Source organism: Zootoca vivipara, chromosome 8, assembly GCF_965207765.1.
Source record: "Zootoca vivipara chromosome 8, rZooViv2.hap1.1, whole genome shotgun sequence".
Lineage (NCBI taxonomy): Eukaryota > Metazoa > Chordata > Lepidosauria > Squamata > Lacertidae > Zootoca > Zootoca vivipara.
In genome coordinates this window covers 50605486-50619787 of record NC_142591.1, presented here as the reverse complement: position 1 = coordinate 50619787, position 14302 = coordinate 50605486, and positions in this window count along the sequence as shown.

Genomic DNA, 14302 nt, shown 5'->3' with positions numbered 1-14302 from the left:
TACTCCAATAATATGCATGGGTACCTGGGAATAAATCTCACTGAACTCAATGGAGGCTGGCTTCTGAGTATACATGCATAGGATTGCACTGTAAGAGTGCTTCGAAAAGGCCCTGTGGGTGCTATAATTTTACCATGTGTAAGGAACATTTAACTTGCATTACCTTCATTTGAAATTCCTAGAAATGCAAATTCCATCACAATTTGCTGTGCTGCCAAAGTGTTTATACTTGCATTGCTGAGTTTTGCCTCTTTGTAGAGGGAGAGTATTCCCTCTAAAACATCCACTCAAAGGGTTGTTTTCTCTTTTTTTCCATCTTTGGTGGTGGCTGAAGGTTTAGAATTTCCATAGACACACTCTAATAAGGAAAGCTAGCAGGATTAATAGTATACAATTGCACAGTTCTTTAGCCCAAAAGAGCAGTGTGTAGTTGGATAGCCAAGCCATATGCATCAGAAAAATGCCAAAACATGTCGAGTTTTAGCACTTTAGAAGGATATGAATGCACTGAAAATTGTGTGGACCAATGTTGTGCCAGATGGAAACTTAGCTAATTTACATAGCAGCCGCAGTTATCCCTCCCCATATATTATGAAAGTTAAGTGGTGGCGGTATAGATACTGCTCCATTTGCGATGGCAGCGTTGAAGCCACTGAGAGTTGTTCGGAGAATGGCTCCACATAGGGACCTTAACATTTATTTATTTATTTCAAAAAAATTATGCACTGCTTCTAGGTTAAAACATGCAGCTGAAAGCTGTTTACAAAAAAATTAAAACAAGCAAACAAAAAAATTAACACCAATAATGTAAAACTTCCAAAAAGGTAAAATAACAATAGACCAGAAACAGATTTGAAAAACCACCTGGCACTCTTATGTAGAGAGTCTGCATTTTGGCACCAACTGCCTAGACTGGTTGTGAGTTCACTTTCTTTCATGCAGCAGGCAAGACGATCTGAGGAGAGCATTCCACAAATTGAGCCACTTCAGAAAAGGCCTGTTCTCATGTTGCCACCCTGTGGATCTCTCATGGAGGAGGTGCACAAAAATGATGGCTGAAGAGTCTGGGTTGGTTCATATAGGGAGAGGCAATCCTGGAGGTATTGTGGCCCTGAGTTGTTTAAGGCTTCATAGGTCAAAACCAGAACACTGAACTGGGCCCAGAAACTAATTGGCAGCCAGTGCATTCAGGCCAGGACTGATGTTATAAGTTCAAAAGATCTTGCTTCAGTGAGCATCCTGGCTTCTAAATTCTGCACTAGCTGAAGTTTCCAAACCATCTTCAGAGGCAGTCCCACATATAATGTATTGCAATAATCTAACCTAGAGCAGACTTCCTCAACCCTGGCGCTCCAGATGTTTTGAACCTACAATTCCCATCATCCCTGACCACTGGTCCTGCTAGCTAGGGATCATGGGAGTTGTAGGCCACACACATCTGGAGGACCGAGGTTGAGGAAGCCTGACCTAGAGGCTACCAGAGCATAGACCACAGGCTATCCCTGTCCAGATAGAGGCACAGCAGGGCCACTACTCAAAGCTGATGGAAGGCACTCTATGCCACTGAGGCTACCTGCTGTCAAGAGACAGCAATGGATTCAGAAGCACCCCCAGAGGGAGTGTAACACCATCAAGAGCAAGCAGTCTCCCATCCACTAACATTGCCTCAGTCTTACCTGGATTGATCTTCAGTTTGTTGGCTCTCATCCAGTCCATTACCAAGGCAAGACATCCACTGTCACCTGCAGATGTAAAGGAGAAGTAGAGCTGTGTGTCATCAGCATATTGCTGATAACATACTCAAAAACTCCTGATGATCCCACATAGCTGTTTCATGTAGATGTTAAAACAGCATGGAGGATAAAATTGGGGGGGGGGGGTAAAATCGAACCCTGGGGAACCCACATTGAAGTCTCCATTGAGCCACACTGCATTCTCCAAACATCACCCTCTGGAAATGACCATCCAATTAGGACCAGAACACAAAAGGAGCCTGCAACTTGGACAGCTGCTTCAGAAGGATACCATGGTTGATGGTATTGAAAGTTGCTGAGAGGTCAAGGGAAATTAACAGGGACACATTTCCCCTGTCTTTCTTGACACAGGTCATCATACAGGGCAACCAAAGCAGTTTCTGTGCCAAAACCAGGCCTAAAGCCCAATTGAAATGGATCTAGAAAATCAGTTTCCTCTAAGTGCCTAGATGTGGTCCATGATCACCCACTCAAGAACCCTGCCCAAGAAGGAGAGTGGTTGGTAGTTACTTAGGCTTTCCGAATCCAGGGAGTTTCTTGAGGACTGGTGTTACCACTGCCTCCTTCCAGCAGGGACCACCCCCTCCCTGGCCCAGTCTGCTGTCCTCCCTCTGCTAGTTTTTACCCATAGATGTAGAAACCCTGGAGGGAAGTGGCTTAAGATTTAAACAGAGATGGGATTGATGGGTGAGCATAGCAGCTTTATAATTTTCTATCAGTTTTTCAAACTTCTCTCTGCAGCCTTCATGGCCTGAAGTTTACATTTTAAAGTGAACTCCTGGATTCTTACAAAAGCCTGCAAGTCTCACAAAAGTGCCTTAGGAAGCATGTGTTGCATTTTAATGATTATTTTTGGTGCAGACTATACTAAGAACTTGAGAAAGTTGAGTGTTTGTAAATTCCCATCATGAACTGAAATAGATAATTGGGCTGGGATTAAATACTCAGACTTACTCAGAAAGATTAAACTCCTGAGAAATTATTTAGAATTTATAAAAATATTCCAAATACCTGTCGGAAATGTAAAGAACACGAAGGGACATTTTACCATGCTCAGTGGACATGTAAAAAAGCACAAAAAGGTACAAATACGTAGATACAGAGTATTTTTAAGATTAACTTTCAACTGAAACTAGATCCTGCTGGGACTTATGAATATACAGTTAGAAAAGGACTATGGAGAGGCTTCCGATTCGTCGCGCTGGTGAAGTTGGACGCAGGGACTTCGTGCTCTGAAGTCCCTGGCTTCGTGGAGGGGGGGGAAGTCCGCAGAGTGAGCGGACTCCCCGAAAAAACACCGGGTAGAGAGTCCCGGTGACATAGTGCCCAGCTGTTTGCTCCGGACGCGAATCCTCTGCTGCCCGAGAGCTCAGTAGAGCAATCGAGAGCCAGCGGAGTGGAGTCGCGGGAGCCATTTTTGGGTTTCATCTTACCTCCTTGAAGTGAAGCTCCGAGTCCTCAGCCTGCAAGCGGCGGATTCTTCCAAGGAAATAAAAGACTTCTTCAAAGTAAGTCAAATCTCCATTCGGATCTTAAAAATTTTAAATTTGAAGATAGGAAGAGATTCTAAAGTAACGGAAGCCGATCTCTTCCAAATGGACAATCGGGAGGCGCATTAAACATTCCCAAGCCGAAAAGGGAAAACTTCTTTCAAGATTGCGGACCTGAGAGAAAGAAAGACTTTTCCAAACCTCCCCAGCCCCCGGTGTCGTTGCCCCTTGAGGTTCAGCAGCAACAAGGGGGAGGACGCTTTGACAGCTGTCAAAAGCTGTCAAATTGTTAAAGGACTAAGAAAGACGATTTTATTCCTGTGAATTGGAAAAATTGATTCAAAAGGTTTTAAAAGGATTTAAGTGGACTGGAAATTTGAAATCTGATGAGGTTAAAGACAAAGGATAAGAACAGCCAAGATGGAGCCGACAACGTGGTAGAGAGGAATTTTCCAGTACCCTTCTGCCCTTATCTCTGGTCTGCCTGTGGTCAAGTGAACTATGAAAACAAAATTCTCTCGAGCTTTCCAGGAGGCTGTGCTGGGCTATCTACAAATATGGGAAGATATCTACAAGGAAAGGCAATGCTTTAACCCAACAGAAAAGGAGAATGAGGTGCAAGAGCAAGATTTAGAGGACAATTTTGATTATGAGATTGTGTGTGAGGAGCAACAATTTGAGGACAATTTGGAGACTGATTCAGACCATAAAAAATATGTGTTGGATGATGAAAAACAAAGATCAGAACAAAGAGATGAGGCCGACAAGGAGAAGCAAAGTGAAGAGAAGATTGATGGAAGTGAAAATCCTGGAGAGACTGAAATGTTGAATGGTGTTAGTGAAGGGAGGGAAAGGCAGAAAGAGGGAGGAGCAGAGGTCTGGAAGTGGATGTGGGAAAGAATTGGTGTGGGGTAAAAAATTTAGTTTAAGGTACTTTTTTTGGTTTATGAACAACGGTGTCGGAATCTTGGCCTGCTAAAGGATATGCTGATCCAATTGGGAGGAGGGACATTGGGGGGGGGAAGGAGAGATTTTTATAGTTTAAGGTTAAGAGCTTTCTGGAGGGAGTAAAAAGAATGGCTGAGGAAATATGCTTAGAGTTTGTTTTTGAATAATTTTGGTGATCAGGAGGTGTTTGGGTGGAAAACTGCCTGTCTCCCCCTTCTTACTCTTGGTACCCAGTGGCAGGGGGTGCCTTGAGGGGAGAGGGAAGGGTGGAGGGAAACCCAGACACAAAAATGGAACCTTTTGACTGCTGGACTCCTCGGGCTACCCCAGTGGCAGGGGGGGGGGCTCAGATGGGGACAGCATGAAGAAGGAGGAGGATTGTGTTAATATTATAAGAATAAGATTCTGAATTGGATTAGAAAACCCGCCATAACTATGTAAAGAGGTTGGGAAATCCAGGAGGAGGAGAGTCGTGGAAGCCATTAATATTTTTCCTTTTTCCTTTTTTTTCCTTTCCTTTCCCCCCCCCTTTTTATATTTTTGCTTCCCCCCCCCCTTTTTTTCCTTGTTTTTCTTTTTTCCAGTACAGTGAAGAAATAGCTGGGGGATAAGCCAATCCCCAGAGATCCTCCGCCTTTGTCCTCTCAGTGGCAGGGGGGAGGTCAAACCCAGCTTAAAATGGACCCCTTTGTTCCCCAATACCCATGGGTCTCACTGGTGGCAGAGGTGGGCTTGTGGGTGGAGGGAAAATGAAGGGACAGAGTTTATGTTGTATATTTTGTATGTGTTTTCTTTTTCTAAAAATTAATAAAAATTATTTAAAAAAAAATAGAAAAGGACTATGGAACTTTGTTTCAATATATCACCATGGCGGCAATACTTTTATATGCACAAAGATGGAAAGACTCATCATTACCAACAATGGAAGAATGGTTGTTAAAATTAATGGACTTAGCTGAGATGGCAAAATTGACATGCTCAATCAGAGAAAAGTTATTGTTAACATTTACTAAAGAGTGGAAACCTCAGACTTCTTGCATGAAAAAGAAAAAGAAATAGTGGAACTTGGATTTGAGGATTGAAGATAATGTTTGTTTATAGAATGTGGTGTTGTTCGGTGTTATACTGGAATGGATTGTTTATATATAGTGGACAGACAAAGAATAGGAAGTTCTTTAGTTTCTTTAGTTCTCTCTCTCTCTCTCTCTCTCTCTCTAATATCTTTTGTATTTCTTTTTCTTAATCTTTCTTTCGTTCTCTCCCCTCCCCCTTCTATGTTTTTTTATCTTATTTAGATTAATGTTTTAGCTTGGACAAAAAAATGATATTTTATATTAAGCTTTGTATTTCTCCTTATAAACTCTAGCAAAATCTATTATATGTAAAAAGAAATTGCTGCAGTTTTGGGAGGAAATTATTTCCAGCAGAAACCGTGGTTGGATTGTGGAAGCAGCTTATAATTGTGTCTCAGATATATGGACTCTTTGTGTTGACATCCATGACAAATCTAGATCTCTGAAGACTTACCATTGCACGGTTGCTCAATCTTTTGAAACAGAATGCATTTACAAGCAGAGGACAACCCATTAAAAGACTCCATGGCATCCGTAAAATGACCACAGTGTACTTTATTTAATGATTTGGTACTTCGTGTTGCAATAAAAAAAAATCTACAAAATCCAAATATATAAAATTTTCAAGTTTTCCTTTGAAGTTTTACAAGAAAAATCAGGTTGTAACCAAAGAAATTTGTTAGTATGAAGCACTACTTTCAACTTCATTTCATCACAAATTGCAACTTACTTAACAGACCAAAAGAACTATGGTACTGTAGTACACCAAATACTTCACACACTGTGTTCTTTACTATAGCACACTGCCACACGAGACAGTAGTCTCTAGCTGATAAAGACACTCTTCACAATCGGGACTCTAAAGGAATGTTCGTATACATGGAATCTGAATATAGTTATTTACAGGAAGGATTTCAATTTCATTTAACTATTTTTTGAATCTTCATTTCAAACAGAATACCAAATACATTTGTACAATGTTTACAATCCATAGCACAAGAACTGTCATGAATATCATTCAACTCGAGTCACTGTGCTTGTACCAAGGGAAATATCTACACTTTCCATAAACACAAAGGTGATCTCCCAGAACTTGTTTCTGATAATGGTTAAGTATTGAGTAAAAGCACAGTAACAATTAGTTAACACAATCAGTGTATAATTGCAACAGTTTACAACAGGAGCCGAGAAATTATTGGTCCACTCTATTCCATTCACTAGTCTGCTGTTGACAGTCACATTTCATTGTTATGGCATGTTTTTAAGAGTTTTATATAATTACATATCTGGTACAGGAGAAACAAAATGAAAAAGACTCATGAGTGGAAAAAGCACAAATCTCTTAAGGCAAATTAAGCATATACAAGCAGTGACCGTTTCTGTTCCTGGGTATGTGGGTTTTGATCCTGGATAATTAAACAACACCTCACAGACCCATAGCTCCTGATCCAGCTATGCATGCAGTGAGCTGAACAATCTACCCCGCTAATTAAGATGGTTGATACTGTTGACTGTGGACACATCTATCACCTTTTTTTAAGAGAGAGGGCTGAATTCATCTTCCCTACCACTGAAGTGATTGGTACTGCCATTGCCTATCAGGACTGTGCTCACAGTTCCCTCCCTGCCCAAAGGTAGATGAAGCCTGGAATTTCAAACCAAGCACATTGTTTCACATCACAACACAAGACGTGTGGAAACTTGTTTTGTGCATGCATTGTCCTAATTGGATCAGGTTAAGATTGTTAGCTACTACAGTATTCAGTATTGAGTGTCTTCTATGAATAAATTGCCATGGCTTTGAAACAGGTTTCATTTTCTGAACTGGGAAGGGCGGGTTGAGACAGAAGCCCTGATAAATACAAAGTGCATGCTTTAATATGTAGAGGGAGGAGATAAATTAAAGGTAGCTGAGGTAGTTTGATGTAAAAATGCAACGTGTCAGAATAGCAAGCAAAACAAAACAAGTCAATTTTAAAAAGTTATTTGGAATTTACTCACTTATTATATGTCTTTGGGATATTAATTAAAAATGGACACGACCCAGCCAAAGTTAAATATGTGTAAGTTCCATCTGGATTCAGCTGAAATAAGAGGAACTTAAACATTCTTAACATTCCCTGGCTTATGCCCAGGAATCCCTAGGCATGATCACTTACTCTACTGTAGTCCCATTTACTTGACCAGTTTTGTATCAATAAATAACAAAGTCTCAGTAACTAAACTGTACAAACAAAAAGAACATTTAGAATTGATTTTCAAGTATTGTTGCGTTTTTGCAGGTCTTCTTGTCTTTTCTTTTCTTTTCTTTTCCCAAATATGAGATAACAAAAAACGACATGTACTATCTGAACAAGCAATAGCCCACTTAGCTGAGCTTCAGCAGGATTTCATAACAGCATCTGTAAGATACATTTTTACCATTGGAAACTGTCATACTTGTAGGAGTCTATATTAAGATGTGTTGTTTGGTCTCTAGCAAAGGGATGTTGACATTTCGTTCAGTTTAGCCCAGTACATCCACAAGGATAAGCCCTGCAGTCCTCTGTTGTAAGGCACTGCATATAGTCAAAAGGGCAGAGATATAGCACTCTGTATTGTTTCCAGATTGGCCATGTCCACATTGGAAGGTGTCACTAGCCTTACTCAGGCATTTCACTCACATGTAAAACCTACACTCAAGCGGGGGCAAATGTGCTAAACTTTGCCCTCCCACAAGTTGAAGGTGGGTGAAGGTCTGAAGTGGGCAGCCTCTTCAGCATGCAATATACCATGCTAGATCTTAAGCCACAGCCATGAGGACAGGAAGCACCCTGCTTTAGATCTTCACCCTCTATGAACTGAAAGGCAAGGGGGGCAGAGGTTAGCACTCTTGTCTCTGCTCATGTGTAGGTTTTACGTGCAAGCAGAACTCCTGTTTAGGACTAGTATTCCACACAGTTCATTTCCCTGCTTTTAAAACTGTAGATTTCAAATCCCCCCCCTCTCTGTGCCAGTGTTGATGGCAACACAAGTAGTCAGGGCTAGCTCCACTCTTGAGGGGACCCTCGGCATTGAGTATTCTAGTGCACTCTGTTCTATGCAGATGGGGTACCCCATGAGCCCAGGAAGGGGTGATATTAAGGGGTGTAGCAGGCAGCACTCCTCACTAAATGATGGCCAGCTACAGTGCCCTTGAGCACCCTGATGTAGCCTTGCTCTGTGGCATTGTGGGAAATGTAAAAGGCAGCTGTAACGTATTTATTTCCCACAAAGCCCCAGAGTGATGCTACGGTATGTCAGAGGTGTGCTGGGGTATTGCAGGAAATGTAAATGCCACTCCAAGCCACTCAAGACAAGTTCAGTGTTAGGGATGTCTGAGGAGAGCAGGTGCTGAATCTGGACCTGCTCATAGTGCAAAGGCAGGAGCCAGATGTTAGGAGGGAAGAACAGAGCAAACGCACAAGCCTAGAGTTGTCAGGTTTCCAGCTTGAGGCAGAGAGTAGCATTGTTGTGGGGCTACTTGATTTCAAGGACAGAAAACTGATAGGCAGATGGGGCCCATGGATGCAGTCCAAGAGATAAAGGGCCAGAGTCCTTTATGGTAAAGGGGCAGAGATAGATAGCTAAATGCCCAGGAAAATGAAAACATTGAATTGGGGAGGGCAGAGAAACAGGTTTCATTAGAGTGGGGGACTGCATTGGAAATTTGGGGTGGGGAGAAATAGGAGTGGGAACTATTAATGCAATAGTTTCAGAATGATCAATGGTGGGTTTTTTTAAAGGACGTTTTAAAATAACTAGACTCTGTTGCAAAACGCCTAGACCCAAGATCCAAAGGTAGCAATTTGATACTTGCTGTGATGACCCTGAGATTTAAACTTGCTGCCCTGAGAATGGACCCCAAAATCCCTGTCTCAGCGTCAAACCTGAGACCTATCAAACCTAGGCAAACTCCAAACAGATCTAGTGGAGTAATAGTGGAACTATAAGCATTATAGCCCAAGCCTAACTATTTCTGCTCAGAAGTAAGTTCTAGTGAATGTATTGACTGTATTAGGGTCCATTCTCAAATAAGTGGGGTTATCCCTTAACCACTAAAACATACAGATAGTGCCCTGTTTTACTGAATTAGCTGTAAACTGTGGATTGTGCTGTGCATCCATTTCTAGTTGCATGCTAGACAACTCTGTGAATTTTGCAATTCTAGTGAACTGACTTAGGCCTCCTGAACAGAATATTCTAAAATGCTCATATTGGATTCATGTGGAATGGAAATGAACAAATCATATCCTGAAATGTTCATTTATTACAGCATTCTCTCCTTAGCAAAGGATTATTGCCCTAATATGGATTATGGTGGAGAGTAAATTCCTTTTAATTCAACATTAAAAAGCCCTTTGCCCCATTTGTTTGCAATTTGGCAGGTTTACTCCATTCACTGTAGAGGGGATACTGTGCCTGCAAATTCCATCTACTACTGCCAAGGAGAAAACATTATAGACATTTTTAGATTTCTCGTTAGAGTGAAATTCAGAGCTTTACTTCACAAGGGTAGATTGAAACCCATATCACACATTGAAATGGACAGAGCATGTCAGAAACATATTAGTTTGTTAGGATTTTTTTTTAAAAAAGAAGATATACAAGACAAATATTGTGGCCTACCTCTAAACATTTACTAATTAGATCCCATGGGTTTTAATGAAGCATTTTAATATTAATATTATTTATTTTTATATATTTATTTTCCAAGAATGTGTTTAGCTAAAGAAACAGGCTGATTTATTAATTACCATCCCTTGGATGCCACAAATATTCAGCAATTGCCAACCTGATGAACATAAAATAGCCATGTCTTTCAAGGATGGAACAACATTATTTCTGGAATGGAAATCCATGGGATTAAACAACAACAAAAACAGGTTGCAAAAGAGGCAGCTATTATGTTCTTCACTGGGAAAGGAGGAGGAGTTGGATGAAGAAGTCACAGAACAAAAGATTTGCCATGTGACACTTCCTTGGCCTTTAAACTAATCCTGATGCCGAGGCCAGATAATGATAGTACAATTGGAACCATTGCACAAGAAGTGATGTCTACAATGGCTCCTCTTGCAGCTTTTGTTGTCCCCCCCCCCTGGTTTTCTGCTGACATCTATCATTTGCACCACCATTGTACTGCAGCTGTCTCACCCCTCCCTCTTATGATCTGACCTGTGGCAACAGCATGCCAGATGATGTGGAAAGCCTGGACCAGTGGCCCCCACCACAGGCTTGTCCTTTGTCCCCATCCACCACAGCATCTGCCTTTGCATAGGAGGCCATAGGATTAGGCAGAAGCAAAACTGCTCCCTTCCCGATGGCACATGAAAAGGATTAGGCACTGCATGCCACAAGAGCATCATGAGCTGCTCCAGAAAAAACATGTCCATATGTAGTCATCACATGCAGGAGAGGAGGAGGAGGAGGAGGAGAGAGAGGTAAGCCTTGTGTAAACAGCACGTGGTGTTAGCTCACAGTTTCAGAGGTATGATAATGAAAATAAAAATTTCAAAAGCTCACAACCAATGATAGTATGCATGTTAATACACACACCATTTAATTGGCATTTAATCTTAGATCAAATTGCTTGCTATTGGTTTTGCCCCCTCCTCTCCCTCATAAATCTGAAATAGCATTTCTTCACATTTTTGTTGTGGTTCATTCTTTGTGTTTTGTCATCATTACTTTGGAGAATGTATCACCAAAAACCATGAACTAATTGCTTTGCACAAGTTTAATCAGAAGTCATTCCTATTGAGTCAATTCAAATCAAGTGGGACTGGGAATAAGTGGGCATAGGACTGTAGTGTTAATTCCTCTTTGCCCCAAATAAAACATTACTCCCTGTTCCCATTTGAAAGCTGCCATTCAGGTGGAAGGTCTATGACACAGAAGCAGGAATCTAGAATACAGCATAAGCCCCACCTGCATGGCACTGGCCTCAGTGTTTAAGTAGTATAAAGGTAAAGGTAAAGGTAAAGGGGCCCCTGACCATCAGGTCCAGTCGTGTCTGACTCTGGGGTTGCGGTGCTCATCTCGCTCTATAGGCCGAGGGAGCCAGTGTTTGTCCACAGACAGCTTCCGGGTCATGTGGCCAGCATGACAAAGCTGCTTCTGGCGAACCAGAGCAGCGCACGGAAACGCCATTTACCTTCCCGCCGGAGCGGTCCCTATTTATCTACTTGCACTTTGATGTGCTTTCGTAATGCTAGGTGGGCAGGAGCTGGGACCGAGCAACAGGAGCTCACCCCGTTGCAGGGATTCAAACCGCCGACCTTCTGATCAGCAAGCCCTAGACTCTGTGGTTTAACCCACAGCGCCACCTGGTATAGTATAGAAGCACAGAAATCTGCCTTATGCCAAGCAAGACCAATGGTCCACCCAGTTTTGTCTACAATGACTGGCAGCAGTTCTTCAAGGTTTCAGGCAGGAATCTCTCCCAGTTAAAGATACTGGAGGTTCAGCCCAAGACCTTCTACAGGCAAAGCAGGTGTTCTACCACTGAGCAATGACTGTAATTGCAACTCTTCATTCCCCCTACCTCCATTTGTCCAGAAGTTGCTATGCTTTAAAAGGAGAGTTGTGCAAATACATATAAATTTGTACCCAATAAAGCATTTAAGGAACCCATTCCTAGATCTCACAACACTGGGGCTTAATATTAATGGACAAACTCGCAATCCATGTCCGAGAGAGTCAAACAGACAAGAAAATCACTACTTTTCAATCAACCTGGCATAGTTTTATTATACATGTAACCTCACAAGAACATGTTTTTGGCCTCAGAGAACACATAGCTATTTGTGGGAGGATACCTTTGTTTGAAAACTGAAATGACTTAAAAAAAATTAATATAATTAAATAAACATTTGGTGCTTTTGTGGGGGGTGGAAGTGGGATTTTTTTTAAAAAAATCAGCTGTGTATGAATAACTACTTATGACAGATATATGTCAGAAACACAAACACACACACTCATGCCTTTTGGGGGAAGAGGTGGGTCTTTTGGAGAAACTGCACCAGGGCCCCTAATCACCCTCATCTGGCCCTGCCTACTTATTTGATATGCATCTGAATTTGAAATCTCTCAACTTTATGTAACTTTATCAATACTGTAGTCTTAGCGCTTTGAAATAGTTAGAAGGCAAATACATTTGTGGGAGGAATAAAGCAGCTTATTGGGGAGTTGCTCCATTGAAACTACCAACTCAATCAGTTAATTAAGAATGGCAGCTATATAATTACATTCTTGTTGAGACAAGCCTACCCAGAGGTTTATAAAGTTCAGGTAATTTTAATCTTTTTTAGTATTTTAACCTTTGTATGTTTTAAACCATGGCTGTGAATTTTTCTTGATTTTACTGTTGTGTCTTTTTCTAAACAGCTTTGATGATTTTGACAACCAATCAGTGTATAAATTTTGTGAAACAAAGAAATAATAAAAACTGGGGAGCAATACAGTCATGGGGGAGAAGATTACTAGAAATATTACCCTTCAACATTTACAGGGATTGTAAGAATTTAAATTCATGGTTAAAAGGGTGTGATGCTGGAGCAAAGCTCCAATAATAATAATAATAATAATAATAATAATAATAATAATAATAATAATAATTTATTATTTATACCCTGCCTATCTGGCTGGGTTTCCCCAGCCGCTCTGGGCAGCTTCCAACAGAAAAATGAAATAAAATAATCTATTAAACATTAAAAGCCTCCCTAAACAGGGCTGCCTTCAGATGTATTCTAAAAATCTGGTAGCTGTTTTCCTTTTTGACATCTGATGGGAGGGCGTTCCACAGGGCGGGAGCCACCACCGAGAAGGCCCTCTGCCTGGTTCCCTGCAAGTTGGCTTCTCGCAATGAGGGAACCGCCACAAGGCCCATGGTACTGGACCTCAGTGTCTGGGCAGAATGATGGGGGTGGAGACACTCCTTCAGGTATACTGGACTGAGGTCACTTCAAGATACATTGATTTCAGTGGAATATGTAGAAGAGGAGTCTTTGTTCAATTGCATCAATCCACACCTAGAAACACACTCACTCTAGTTAAGGGCAAAACAGGTGCATGTCCCTACACCAGGTTAAAAGCAACTTAGAAGTAATACTGAGACGGGGGAAATGGGGTGAGGGAAAGGACTCAGCACCACTGCACTCATTCAAACATGAATCACTCTTTCAGCCATGGATCTTCCATGTCACATTTCTTTTGGTTCTTATACAAACTCTGGCTACTGTCTATAATGTGTTTGACACGAAGGGGAGGCTAGGAAGGACAGAATCCAGAATCCCACTTCCTGCTCTGAACAGCTTCTAGTGCTATTTGCCACCTTTAATTAGGAGCTCAAAGATATCTCTGAGAAATTAAGATTTTTTAAATGTATGGATTCCCCCCTGCTCATTCTTTTTTATGCTCATTCACATTTATATGGCAACAACACAGAATCTAGACCTTCTTTTCATAGGAGGTGATTCTATGGGTTACAGTCCTATACATACATGCCTTCCTTGAAGTAAGCCCCTTTGAACTCAGTTGGGCTTACTTTTCATTAGACATGCACTGGATTGCCTACTGAGGCCTTTCCTGGTGCCCACAAGGTGTCCTCCATGCCCAGTTGAAATTAGTTTTGAAATAACATCTCTGTTTAGCCAATAGAACAGGGGGTGAGTTGTGCCTATGATAGTTTTTCCAGTTTACAAATCGAATCCTGGGGCTCGACGGGCTCTCGTCCGTACCCCCGCAAGGGGCTAGGGCCACGCAAGAGCAAGAGCCTCAGGGAGCATTCGGGGAGAAGTGAAGGGTCTGACACACAGCTCCATCCTCTCTCAGGGGGTGTTTACCTACTGACTTCCCTAGATGGCTAGGGATGTCAGATCTGTCCCAGGGTGGGGGCCAGATGGATGAACCAATGCCTAAGCAACCACTCACATTTGGTTGTATTTTAAGTAAAGTTTTGGCCAAAATAATGTCCAAAATCTTAAACTTAAATTGCTGTGTGATGTGTGGATTATTTTGG